Genomic DNA, 14,211 nt, shown 5'->3' on the forward strand with positions numbered 1-14,211 from the left:
CAATTTTTGTTTGAGCGCTCTCTCCAAATTAGAGACTATGTTTTACATTCTTCAGATTTTCAGATGATGAATGATAACTGGATGAGCTTTAGTGATGAAGAGTCAAGCTTTTTTTATTTTTTATTTTTCTTTTAGAATTATGCAACAAAAATGATCTTGGTCAAAAGAATGAAAACAGAATACTTTTTCAAGTTAGATTAAATATTCCCTTTTGTTACCAGTATTCTTTTTTTGTTCCTAGTTTCTTTTTAACTATTTTCCATTGTCATCAATATTTCACAGATGTTTGTTAACTGCTTCTAAGAAGTTAGCAGTAGTCTGCAGCATAAATTCTAAGTCAACTAGACTTAATCGATTGAATTCTTTTCAATGGACTGTATGAGATACAAATTTATGCCCTTGGTATAACTAAGATTTGAAATAATTAGTTCTAATTACTATTCTAACTGTAATATTTGGTAAATCAAATAGTGAAACAAACATACCAACAAAGAAACATGTGGGGTTCTGGAAGCACGGTGGAATTCCTGATTCTTTGCTACTTCCAAAAAAGATGGCCATGTTCACTGTTCATAAAGGTTCAGGAGAATTTTAAGAAAATGTATTTTTCATTCTTTATGTTCAGATTATGCTTTCTTGAGCACTAGTCATTATTTATTATTCTTTGTATTATTTTTTTTTAACTTTAATCATTTGCTGCTAATACCCATCAATCAAGATGGAAAATATCAAATAACATCCCACAAATCTTTTCAGGCAATACTTAGGTCGTAGTATTAATTTTCTTTAAATTGATGTGTACTTTTCAGTTTAATTGTAAGATGTATAATGTTGGAACTTGTATAGAGACACATAAAAAATGATAAATATGTATGTGTAAGCAGTGACAATTGTGATATTATCTACAGCTATTTAGCAAGCATATATAAAACAATTGTGTTGCTCTATTTAATGTGAATTTATTCATTGCTAAATATTTACAATGTGCATTTGTCATGTGTAAATATTTTTTAATGTAAATCTCCCAAGTTGCCACATAAATATTACATGCTGGCCAAACATCTCAAAAAAAAAAAAAAAAAGGAAATCATGGAATATGATTCAGTATAGAATCAAAACTCTAATGATCCCTTCTTCTGTCACTGCTAGAGCTGTGTATGACTCTTCCAGGTATTATTGGTTATGGATTAATAAAAACAGAGTTGTGATTCCTAAAAAGGGAAAAATGGATGTCTTGGAATGCAAACATAAAGAGGATGTGTCTTAATGGTGTTTTAGTGATTGCTCATCACTTTGTATTAAAAACAACAGGCAAAGTTTACAAAGACCCAAATACTAAGCGGGTGACATCTTTTAAGCCATAAAATCAAAAGCACTGACACGAGGAGGAAATCAGCAGTAGCAGTATACAGCAAGGGACAGGGAACACACAAACAAAGAACACCTAGCAAGAAGTGAACAGCAAAATTACGGTCCTCAGAAACTGGAGATGCTGCATCAAATGCATATGAACTGTGGCTATGCGTGGACCAAAATAGAAATGTTCCCAAAATATTGACATGAAAGACATTTATATCATAGGTTGTCACACCAGATCAGCACTTCGAAAAAAGCAAAAGCATATTTTAAAACTTCTTTTTGCAATTTCCTGTTTATAAATATCATGAATTATATTTGAATCTAATTGAAAACAAGTGTTTTAAAGCCAGCAGAGCAATTACACATTGACAAAATGAGTCATATTAAAAATGATTTGTAGTGGAATAATACCACACCCACTGTGAAAGAAATGCGTTGCTATTTTAGAGGCCTTAGGCAGGAGTGCTGCTATTTTAGACTCCCCAAAAGGCAAAAGCGAGGTCACAGCACAGAAAGAATTAAAGGACAAACTGTATGATACCTGAATTTTCACAGCTACGCGATAGCAAGGTAGATGGCCCGCAGCTATGGCAGTGGAACTAATCAAACATGTACATCTGATTAATTTTGATGTGTTGGAGGGCATTTGACCTCCTGAAGAGAGAAGTCATGAATTCCATAATGAGACCCAAAATGGAACAAATGTAGCCACAGCCCTGGGAATATTTGCTCTGAAAATGCTTTCCTTACAGGAAAGTATCAGTTCTGTTACATTTTGGCATTTGTCTAAAGTCATAGATTTGATAGACCCCGCTCCATAAAGGATCTCTCAAGTAAGCCAAAAGAACAGAAAGAAATTCTATTATCAAAAATGAGACACCAACTGAAAGACCAATATATTACTTGCCCGCTATAATTTACAGAAATAAGATTGTTAATACATTATTACCTCCTTTCTAGGACAGTAATAGTTCTTGATGAATTGTCTGTTTAGGAATTCCTAATCAAAGAGCCATATTCTCTATCTTTTCCTTTTTCTGGTTTTAATTACTAAAAAAAAAAAATTAAAATTGTTTATTATAAAAACTGTTATTCTATATAAAAACACGAATATAATTGATCAAATCTCTGTATACTTTTCACACATTATTAAGCAATATGAGATGTTTTAAATTAATGTTGTACTTAGTACAGAAGTATATTTAATATATGTTCTACAATAAACGATGATCTCAACTGAAGATAGCTGATTTTCCATTTTCCCAATCAGATAATTTTTTCAAAGTTTGGGACACATTGACTAAAATTTTAGGAAAAGAGATTAATAAGGAAAATGTCTATGACAAGGTTGTTTAAAGATTAGATAAATCTACCTATATAAATTGTTTATAAAACTATTTATGTATATATATATTTGGCAATATCATTTTTATGTATTCTCACATTTCATATAAATATTTTACGCAAACTCCTTACATGAATCTTTGATACTGACTTCTATTTCTAGAGTTAACTTTTACATCATGAAATATTTTCCCAAAGCATATAATCTTACTGTCATTTAAGTTTCTTAAGAAACTATATGTAGTATCTCTAGAAATTTTATCCATAATATTTGAAGGTCATTAAGATAGCTTATTTTAAAATTTTACCTTGAAGCACACAACCATCGTTTCTAAAACTTGCAATTATGAGGTCTTATCCTCAGATATAAAGTTAACTTTGGCTAGATGTCTTTACTTTGTCTGTTTGTTTTTTAATGATTTTGCTGGGTTATGTCTAAAGTAATCTAAATCTTTAAGATTTTCAGGCAATAGAGCTTGTTGAAAATAAGACACTGAGAGAATCTCATGTAAAATAAGAGACTGAATAAAATTAGAGTATAAGAGGATATCTTTGGTTCTGTGGGGAAATTCGTGGAGGAGGGGCAACCCATCTTTTATTGAGGATATATGGCTCAGGGAGGAGGAAGTATGGTGGAGATAGAAGAGAGGAGTTTTAGGGGGTCAAATTTGTGTCTGTCACACAAAAATAAAATATGCTTAACTCTATATTTTAAATTTTTTAAGTTTTTAGACTTTTACAATAAATATTTTATTTAATATATTCATACATTAGATTCAATAGGATACTTTTCCTAAGAATCTATAGTTAGAATCTGAGTCCTCTGGGTAAAAACAAAAATTATCCAGGATAAATTTTTCCTTGAAGAGTTGTTTGAATCAATACTTGTAGAGTGAAAACTATGTAACATTACAGAGAGAAATTTTAAAAGTCATAAATGAAGAGATAGCCCATTCACACAGTTCAGAAGACTCAATAATATCAAGACTCCCAAGTCTTCTCATTTTGAGCTACAGATTCAGAACAATCCCATTTATAATCTTAGTTTGTTGATTTATTGAAATTGACAAGATAATTCTAACATTTATATAGAAATATAGAGTAACTAGAATAGCCAAAACAAATTTGAAAAAGAACAATAATGTTAGAGGACTCATTCAACCAGATTTCACACTTATTCGAGAGCTACAATAATCAGACAGTGTGGTGTTGGCAATAAATGAATATATAGATAAATGAAATAAAGTAAAAACTCCGGAAATAGACTCACACATCTATGGTCAATTGATTTTGAACAAATGTGCTAAGGCAATTAAACAGAGAAATAAAAGTGTTTTCAAAAACAGTACTGCAACAACCGGATATCTATATCTATATATTTATATCTATATCTATATATAAAAGAACTTAAACCTCTTCTACACATCATATGCAAACATTAAATTGAAAATAGCTCATTGAAAAAACATGAGATCTAAAACTATAAAATTTTTTGAGGAAAAAATCTAACAGGATAATAACTTTTCTGTTCTCAGATAAGAAAAGATTTCTTAAATTAGACAGAAACAGTAGAAGCAATAAAAGAAAAATGTTACATTGAAATCTGTCAAAATAATTGTTTTGCTTTTCAATCACAGTTAAAAACGAAAAGCCAGGCAACATAGAGGGAAAATTATTTACATATATTTTGTCTCTATATAAGTATTTATATTCAGAATATATAAATCATTACAACTCAATAATAAGACAAACAACTTTAAAACATAGCAATATGTTTGGACACTTCACCAAGGAAGATATAGGAATGTAAATAGATACACAAGAAGCTCATAAATCATTAGGAAAATGCTAAGAAAACAATAAAAATATATCACCATATACCCACTAGAATGATTAATTTAGAAAACTTGATAATACTATGTCTTGGCATTGGGGGGGGCACCTAAAATTCTCATTCTTTTCTAATAAGTGTGCAAAAGTGATACAGCCACATTATTAAACACCTGGACACTTGCTCGTAAAGTTAAACCTACACTTACATTATGATAGAGAAATTCTACTTCTAGGTATTTATCCAAGATAAATTAAAACATGTCTTCATGGTGTGCTTATTTGGCAAACATATAGTGCATAAATCATATCTTAATAACCCTTACCTTAAAAAAACCAAGAGACACAGTAGGAAATAAAAACAACACCTGAAAGTGAATTAAAAAAATGGAATGTAAAAAACATGGATCTTAAAACAGCAATGTTACATATGTTGAATGAAATAAAACACTAGATAGAGATTTTTTTGATAGAAACTAGAAATTATGAGAAGCAACAACATAGTGATTTTAGTACAGAAATATACCAAAATTGAAATTAAGAATTCAGTGGATGGGTTTAAAGGCAGGTACGAAATAGCCAAAGACAGAATTAGAAAACTGGGACATACATAGGTAGAAAAGTGTAAATAAAAATCATAATGAAAGAACTTGATGTATAATACAGAAATATGTGGAAATGGAGTGGAAGCTATATTTAAAGAGGTAATTGCTGAGAATTTTCCATAACTAATGAAAGAAATCAGCCCACGGAAATTAAAAATCCTATAAATCCCCAAGCTATCTCCCTATTATCTATCTATTACGTCATTATAGTACAATTTCTAAAAGCCATGTGAAAATAAAATCTTAAAAATAGTCATAGAAAAAAAATCACTTTCTTTAGCTGACAGCTGATCTCTCAATAGGAACACTGGAATGGCAGACAATAGAATAATATCGTTAAAATATTGAGAGAAAGCAACTACTAATATGGGATTATATATTCTCTGAAAATATCCCTCAAGAATGAATGAGAAGTTGAGATTTTGGAAGAAGAAAACTGAAACATTTCATCAGCATCAGACCTGTCAGTGTACTTCAATATGAAGAAAATGACTTCAGATGGCAGCTTACCAATTTATAATAATCTCTGATAAATCAAAGGTACATGTAGAGTGTAAGCCATTCACTGAATGGATAGTTTTGAAAAGCGTAAATTATCAAGCCAGTAGAACCACAAAATAATAAAGTATAATCCAAAAGAAAGGCAAAAAGTGAGAATATAAAAACACTTTAGTAAAAGAAAACCATTAGAAAACATATGGTAACAAGTTATTTTCAAAGCAAATTATATCATTAATTTCCTTAAATGGAATAGGCTAATTTTTCCAAACAAAAGGAAAAAAGTTTGTCAGGTTGCGTTTAAAACATGCACCTATTAATGTTTGTTATGGGTGAAACATAAAATATTACAGTGTAGCAAGTTTGAAAGTAAAAGTGTAGAAGGAGATATACCATGCTAACATTAATTAATTAATTAAACACAACTGGTGTAGCCAGATATATATGTCCCTGTCAGAAAAGATCATGTTATGTTGTAGTAACAAATAACTCTAAATCTGTGGTTTTGCCAAAAGTTTATTTCTTGTGCTCACTATGTGAACCTCATAGGTTCATGGCAAAAGAGAGCCCTGGAATGTCTTATGTTGTCAATTTGAGGGCTTGGCTCAGAAGTGATATTCTAATTACAATCCACTGGCCAGAATTATCCCAACTGGAAACTGGGAAGTGGGGTATCCCAAATAACTGGGTCACTAAAAACTAGTACATAGACACAAAGAATGCATACTGTAATAAAAAGCTCAAAAACAGGCAAGATAAAATATATAGTTAGAAAATCAGTATGGTGGTTACTTTTGCATGGAAGAAAGGCTTACATGGGTATTCACATTGTGGTAAGTTGAGTTGTACTTTTATGTTTTGTTGTTTCTATGTGTGTTATATTTCAATACCACAATTACAAAAATAAAAAAGAAAAACACTCATGGATCAGACTCCCTAGGAAGGTAGAATGAAAAAGGAGTTTTAGTAAAAGTAAAAGATTTAGTTTTGAAGAGAAGGAGAGATTTTCTTCTCAACCATTTAATGAAATTTTCTTTGGAACATATATATCTATTTTTAATGGGACTCTTTTTAGTTCCACATAACAGAAATGCAACCCCAGCTAGCTGAATCACAATGTGAATTTTTTGGCTCACTAACTGAAATCTAGATTGTTCCGCGTTTTGGCTCTGCTAGATGTCAGCTGCTCCAACTCTGCTGTTAGCAAATTGTTGTTCATTTCTCTCTCTCAGCCCTCATTGTGTATGTGTTTCTTTTATATCTGCAGTCTCTCCCCATATGGTAGGAAAGATGAATTTTGGAAGATTCAGATAGACACGTTTCTTATAGAAGCTAATTTCGTAGGAGAAAAATTAATCTATCCCAGAGCCTTTGAGGATTCCCTTAAAAAGGTACTGTAATTGACTGACTTGGGCTACTTGGTCACCCATGTGATCAAGAAATCTGAATCACATGGCTTGGAGGAAAATGTGGCTCCCTAATTGACAAATATATCCCATTGCAATTCCCATATAGCTACTATTTTAACCTGATGAACGAAGCTTCTTGAAAGACTTCATGTTCCTGCTATAAATATGCCCTTATCTCCCATACTCTCCTCATTCCAGATAATCTGGTTGTGTCTCCACCATGTCCTTACAGTCACCTCATTGCCAAAGCAATCAGTGGCTCCTGGTAGATGAATTTAGAAACGTTTTATTTCTTATTTTATCTGACTCTTCTACTTTTTCTTTATTCTCCTACAGAAAAAATCTTCTTTTGATTTCCTTGTCAATATCTGTTCCTATTTATCCTCATGCTTTTGTAGCCACCTCTCAGTTCCACAGCTCCTGCTTTTTGTTAAAAGCAAATGTTCACAATCCTCAGGATTCTGTCACACTTGCTGTCTCTGAAACCTAATCAGGCTGACCTTTCTGTCGACAATGACATCACTTGGTATTAATCAATATAACCCCAATTTATCCCTAAAATCTAGGTCAGGTGTATTCTTCTGAATCAGGGTTAGCAAAGAGCCTTGGAGCATTTTGGCATACCCCTAACATAACATACATTTCACTTTATTGCAATTATCCTTTTGTCTCTCTCCTGGTTGTGCATACATTACTTTAGGCTAGAGTCTTTAAATTTCTGTGCCAAGACTCCGGAGAACAGCAGGTACTCAATAGCTATAGCAAGATGGGAGGGTGGGAAATTAAGAGTGTGCTTCTGCTTGACAGACCCAATTTCATCTGTGAAACAGCAAGCTCAGTTGTTTATTGATAGAAAAGTCTGCAGAGCTGGAATAAAGTGTTTGACAAGAGTTAGGACATTTGAAGAGTTGATAAGGAATAAAATCTATTCCTGAGACGCAATTGGCTCCTCTAAAGTTTCTAATTCCCAGGTCCTAATAAATCTCACAATGTTTTAGCCTCCTCCACTCATGCTCACTACTCCAAATGGAGAGAACAAGGCAGATAACTGGATTGATCAGCAATAAAGTGTTCAGGGGAGGGAGGGATACACTAAAGAACAACGTAGTGAGGACATTTCCAAGAGAGTCATTCCACTGTAGCACAGTTAGAGTTGGCCTGCTTAGAGAGAAAAACTGAAGCTGGGAGAGACTGAAGGAAAAAGAGGATAAAGACTGGGGATGTTAATGAAGGTATTGATCTTGAGCAATAGATGTAAGGAAGGAAAGAAACCAGGTTTTTTCCCCTTCATTTACCATTACATCTTTCAAAAATGTATATATACTTTCCTTCACCACTCACCATTCTCAGCCTTTTTTAATAAACTCTGATGCTGAATTCTTCACATGCCGCTCTATGGAGTCTGTTTTCTGAAGATTACCTGTCACTTGAAGTTGATAAATCCCAATGTCTTTCAAAATTCTTCATCATTCTTGCTTCACCAAATGTCAGTTTTACTTCTTCCTTTGAAAATTTCTCTATGTATTCTTCCATGCTTAGTATGCCTACCAGAATTGCTTCCAGCCCAGTTTCAAGGAAGGATCACATGACCCCTGCTAGCCAATCAGCATGATTCTATTCATGGCTTCTAGGCTAAGGAAGTTACTCCAGAGAAGAGTATTTGTATCAAGTTAACACAAATATGTGAATTCTAGGCATTGCTCAGGAGTTACTTAAAAGAACTTCTCTTACTAATGAGTCTGGGATAGATAAGAATTACGCTAACCTGGAGCTACTGGTGGGGGGTTACTAACTACAACCTGAAAATAAGCCAACCTTATTAAAAACACAGCAGAAAGTAAGGTTAGAAACATTATAAGGATGTTGTTTGAGCCCTAGTACCAAACCCCTTTTGAAACTGGCAACAACAGTGGACCGTGTAGTTACGTGAGCCAACGAATCTCATTTGTAATCTAAGCAAGTTTACGTGGGTCTTTTGTCACTTGCAGCAGTGAATAATAAAGACGTATCTAACACACCAGTGTCTTAAACAATTTTACAGATCCTATCTTTCTCAAGTTTTCTCTTCTATGCTTTTCGTAAATGATGATGTTTTATGTTTTCCTAAAACTGCTCACCCCAGTTCTTTCTGTCCACTATTGTCAGGATAATATTTCTAAAACCACCAATTTAACTTTAACTTTAGTCTGCACAAATCGTCATTGCCCTCCAGTTTTGTCCAGAATGAATAATATGTTTTAATTGGGAAACCAAGTTCACCTATCTTATTTGTATGTTTGTTTGTTTATTTATTTATTTATCCACCCCAAAATTTCATCTCATCCTCTATAATAACCCTGCAGGATTGCTAAATAGAAACTGCTCCCTGTTTTCCTATTACAGTCCACTCTCTGTCCTTGTGTTAATGGTCTTCCCTGGAACATAAATGTCCTTTCTAATCCTTACCAAATATTGCTTTCTTCATAGCAGTTTTAAGTTAAAATATAAGTAATTTTAGTGTTAAGTGAATCTCATTGGAACCTATACAGTTTTTAAAAAATTTTCTTATTTTATCTCATAATATTGGAATTTTTTTCTGTCTTTGACTTCCTGAAATATTACCAGCTTCTTGAGTGCAGTGGATTTTTTAAAATTAATATTCTCTTGTTTGTATTCTTTATAGTTTATAAAACATTGCATTGTACATGATAAGCCCTAATAGTTAAGGGGAGTTATTTTTTAATTTAATTGGATGTATTTACTCAATGGCTTAAATTAGGATGGTTTTACTAGAACATTTTTCCTTTTTTCTTATAAATGTATGATATGATAGTATATTGATATTACATATTGGCCTGTGGGCATATTTTCATTTGTAAAGAGTTTTTTGGAATATTATTTAAATTATCAACTCTGTAGGTAAAACAAACACTCCTGTATGAAATGAGGAACACATTATTAGAAAAAGATGCAACTTAAATTGCAAAATTAGGATCACACACTTTTATTGGTATATCATATTTACAAAATTACTTTTTTTTCATAAACTTGGAGGCTATCCATAATTAACTTTTTAAGTAATCAATAACTCCATATGAGCTTTATGTTATGATTTTTAAAATTCTAACATTGTATTTTATTACAAGATTTTAACAATGGTAATCTGATGAAAGTTCACGTAAATTACAAGAAGCAGGTTCCTTTGTTCTTGTTGATGTCAATCAGACTTTATGAGAAAAAGAGAAACAATGTTTCAACACTGCTCAATTCTCTAAAAAGCTATTAAAACTGTAAAAGTTTGTTTAAACCATATTAGAAAATATTGATTGCATTTCAAAATGCCCTATGTAATTTGTATCATTTCATGTATTCATTCATTAAGTATCAAAAATAACTAAGAAAAAGGCATCATTGAATGAAAGAAATCATAGTCTAGTTGTCTGAGAGAGCCAAGTACATAGGTAGCTCTTCAATATAGTAATTTTCCTTTGAGAATTCTGGAAATTTTGTTTGAGCTCTCAAATATATAATTTGCTTGTGGCCTTTTTGATTAGATAAAAATATATCATAATTTAGAGAGTCATTATTCAATATTTATCAAGAAGATTCAAAAGTTACCTGGAACAACCATTTTATTTGACTTTTCTGAACACAGTTAAAATCTTTGCAGCCAGGCCTTCCTCTCATCATTCTTAAGTCTAAGGTTTATGGCACTCAATTTCCGCTTCTAGCAAGTCCTGCAGTTCCTGTCCAAGAAGAGCTTAAGCCTAGAGTTTTAAATATTTGTTTACCTTAATCTGTCTATCTTAATTAGCTTGACACAACTAAAATAAAACTACTTGGTCTCCATCTTATCTTAACCCCAAATTAAAATCAAGCGGACAAATAAAATCACTGAAATTACACACTAGCAACATTTTATTTTATTTAGTTAGATGTTCAAAGACATGCTATTATTAATTTGTGTATTTTCAAAGAATTGAACGTATGGTTTTATATAAAATACATATGGAGAACTTTCAGAACTTTAAAACCTTTTTCTATGAGGTTACCAACCTTGGTTCAAAAAGAAAAAGTCAACTTAATATCATCTCATAGTAATTTCTCAAATTACTTATAATTTTATCTCTAAGATGTTATGAACCAATTTAATGAGATGGGGTTTTATTTTTACATAATAAGTCTGTTGTGTCTTTTTTTTTTTTTTTAAAGATTGGCACCTGAGCTAACATCTGTTGCCAATGTTTTTTTCCTTCTTCTCCCCAAAGCCCCCCAGTACATAGTTGTATATTCTAGTTGTGAGTGCCTCTGGTTGTGCTATGTGGGATGCCGCCTCGTGGCCTGATGAGCGGTGCTAGGTCCGTGCCCAAGGTCCAATCTGGCAAAACCCTGGGCCGCCCAAAGCAGAGCATGCAAACTTAACAACTCGGCCCCGGGGCTGGTGCTGTTGTGTCTTTTTTAAATTTTTAAGTGAATTTTTGCAAAGTTTGTGATTTCAAATTATTTTTAAAGAGAAAGTTTGTGTTTTCTACAGTTATATAGTTGTGGCTTGGAAATAGACAGTATATCGGTTAGGTTGCCTTAGATTCCAACTAGTAGAAAACTACCAAGCAGATGGTATAAAAAGAAAACTATTATTATTTCACTTAAAAAGAAGTCTGTTTCTTTTCATCCCATGTTCTGGCTTGTTCTCAGGGCTACCTCACAATTCAAAGATGACTTCCATTCTAATCACCACTAGTAGACAAAAAAGCATTCAGCAAAATAAAGTTTCCTTTCTGGAATGTCATTTTTAAATTTTAATTTATCAGTAGTATTCTAGAATTTATGATTCAATATTTAACAAAAGATAATCCTAACTAGGTAAACTTTTGAACTTATATTGCACATATTTTCAACTTCTTGCTTTTTGTTTTCAGACCATGTATTTAATTATTCTCCTCATATTCAGGAAGAATAATTGGATAAGCCTTTAAGTAATTTTGTGATATATCAAATAGTGGACATAGCGGGTAAAGTAATCATCCCTGAGTATGGGAGTTCTGAGAATTCTTTCAGTTCTTTGAATCTTTGGGCAATTGGTAAAGCAGACCTTATGGGTCTAGGTTCATTGACTCTAAGGGAATAAGTGTAGGAATCAGACCACTGAGTCCATTTCTCTGCAAGTAGAGAAAAACTGTTTCTAATAAGCCCTTCGGTGTAATGTCTACTCTGCCATTATTTGCCTCTTTGGAGGAAGTTTTTTCTCTTTTCATGAGGAATCCAGACTCTTATCCAGTACTTCTCACTAGCAAAGTGTTGGCCTTAATTGCACTCTCCTAAATTTCTTTCCATTATTCTCAGTTGCACTTCCTTGATGAGCACTGAGGCATTGCTTGCTATCTTCAGTTTTCCTTATAAACTTGTTCATCCTTTTATTTGAGTAAGAAATAAAATTACATATTAATTCTACGTTTATTCTATTTAACTAATATTTTTTGAATTCACTTTATTTAGATTGCAATTTGCAACTTTCAATATAAATATTCTAATTTCACCAAATACATATGAAAACAAACTCCTTTGTAAATGTATAATGTCACTCCTTTCACTTACATTTCTGTAAAACAGTGCTTCTGTTCCATAATTAATTCTATTTCTTTTCCAATTTTTTCTCTTCCATCAATCTAAAAGAAATCTGACATATGAAAATTAAATAAAAAAGTCCAAAATGAATTATCAGCTTAAGCAATGAATGCAGTTTTTTTTTTCCTATTTCTTATACATTAGGTTTTTTTCTTCCTATCACTTATACAACAGCTTCTACTCTAATACAATTTATAAACTATCATAAATCTAAAATTATTCTACTTGCAGATTATTACAAAATGTGAAAAAATGTCTAGAATATTGCTCTGATCCTGCTGCCTTAGCTGTAAAAGTCATGTATTCCTCATATGTATACATATAAATATAACCAGATCCAAGTTAAATTTGTTTAAGACTTTATTCTCAATTTTGTTTGGCTTAATCTTAGTGTCAATCAATAAATTAGTTTTGATAAAGTGCACATCTCCATTTTTATTGGATTGAGTTCATGGATAAGTTTTATTTCTGCTTCTTTAACATGTGAGATATCTTTTTTTTGAATTGTATTGGCTAGCAATTCTGACCATGAATTTCCGGATGCATATGCTTGAAATTGGATCCTAGCTACGCTTCCAATTACTTCTGTGTCACATGTATAGTAATCCTCACCCCTATGCCTGCAACTGTCTATTATGTACTGTGTTTTTAGGATCTTTTTCCATATCGTGCGTTGAGGTAGGTTATGTTATATACCAATTTCATTTTAGGATAGTAAAATTCTCAGTAATTTATTTTTTTATTTTTCATTTGGTTTTATTGCTTTTACCAAAAGAAAGCATTGGATCTATGATATTGGTGAGTATATTAGTAATCATTGGACCTGATTGCCAAATGTAGTAGTCCCAATCTTTGAGCAGAGTTCAGAGCTTTATATGCTTACATCTACTACTATCCGTGAGAACAGTGCCTGTATTTCTTTCGTTCATCTACCCCAAGGTGCTACTTTGGAGGCTGGGTAAGCATAAGCTCAAGTATTTTATTTTATCTCTGCTTCAAATGAATATTTTGAGAACAGTAGTCCTAACCAGGACTCTCACTACTCAAAGTTTTAGTTGACTTGGATGTTAGCTATAGAATAAATGTTATAGTGTGCCAAAAATTTCCCTTTACAATCTGCTCTCCATTTCTCTTTCTAGATGCCTCACTACTTCCTACACTCGCCCCATATTCTGCTGACACTGGATTAGTTGACAGTCTTCAAATAGCTAAGCAGTTTGAAATGCTAGGATTCTGCTCTGTTTCTTTCCCCTGGAATGTCTGTCATCACTTTCTTCAACTTGAGAAAAATTCTATTAGACAGTTTTTAATGTGTCTGGCTTATGTGTGAAAAATGCAAGTTCTTCTGTAATTTGGAAAATATAAACACATGGAAAATATCCCTAAAATGTGGATATTTGGAATTGCTCACAAAAAAAGATGTACATTAGAAGACCTTAAAAGTTGCTCTCATTCTAGCTTTCCAAATTCTCAAGGGCTATTATTCACTAAAAATAATTTTTAAAATAAGAAATTTGTTTAATAAGATGAAAATTATTCCTGAGCCTATTGTAGATGCAAAA

This window comes from Equus przewalskii, chromosome 20 (genome assembly GCF_037783145.1).
Source record: "Equus przewalskii isolate Varuska chromosome 20, EquPr2, whole genome shotgun sequence".
NCBI lineage: Eukaryota > Metazoa > Chordata > Mammalia > Perissodactyla > Equidae > Equus > Equus przewalskii.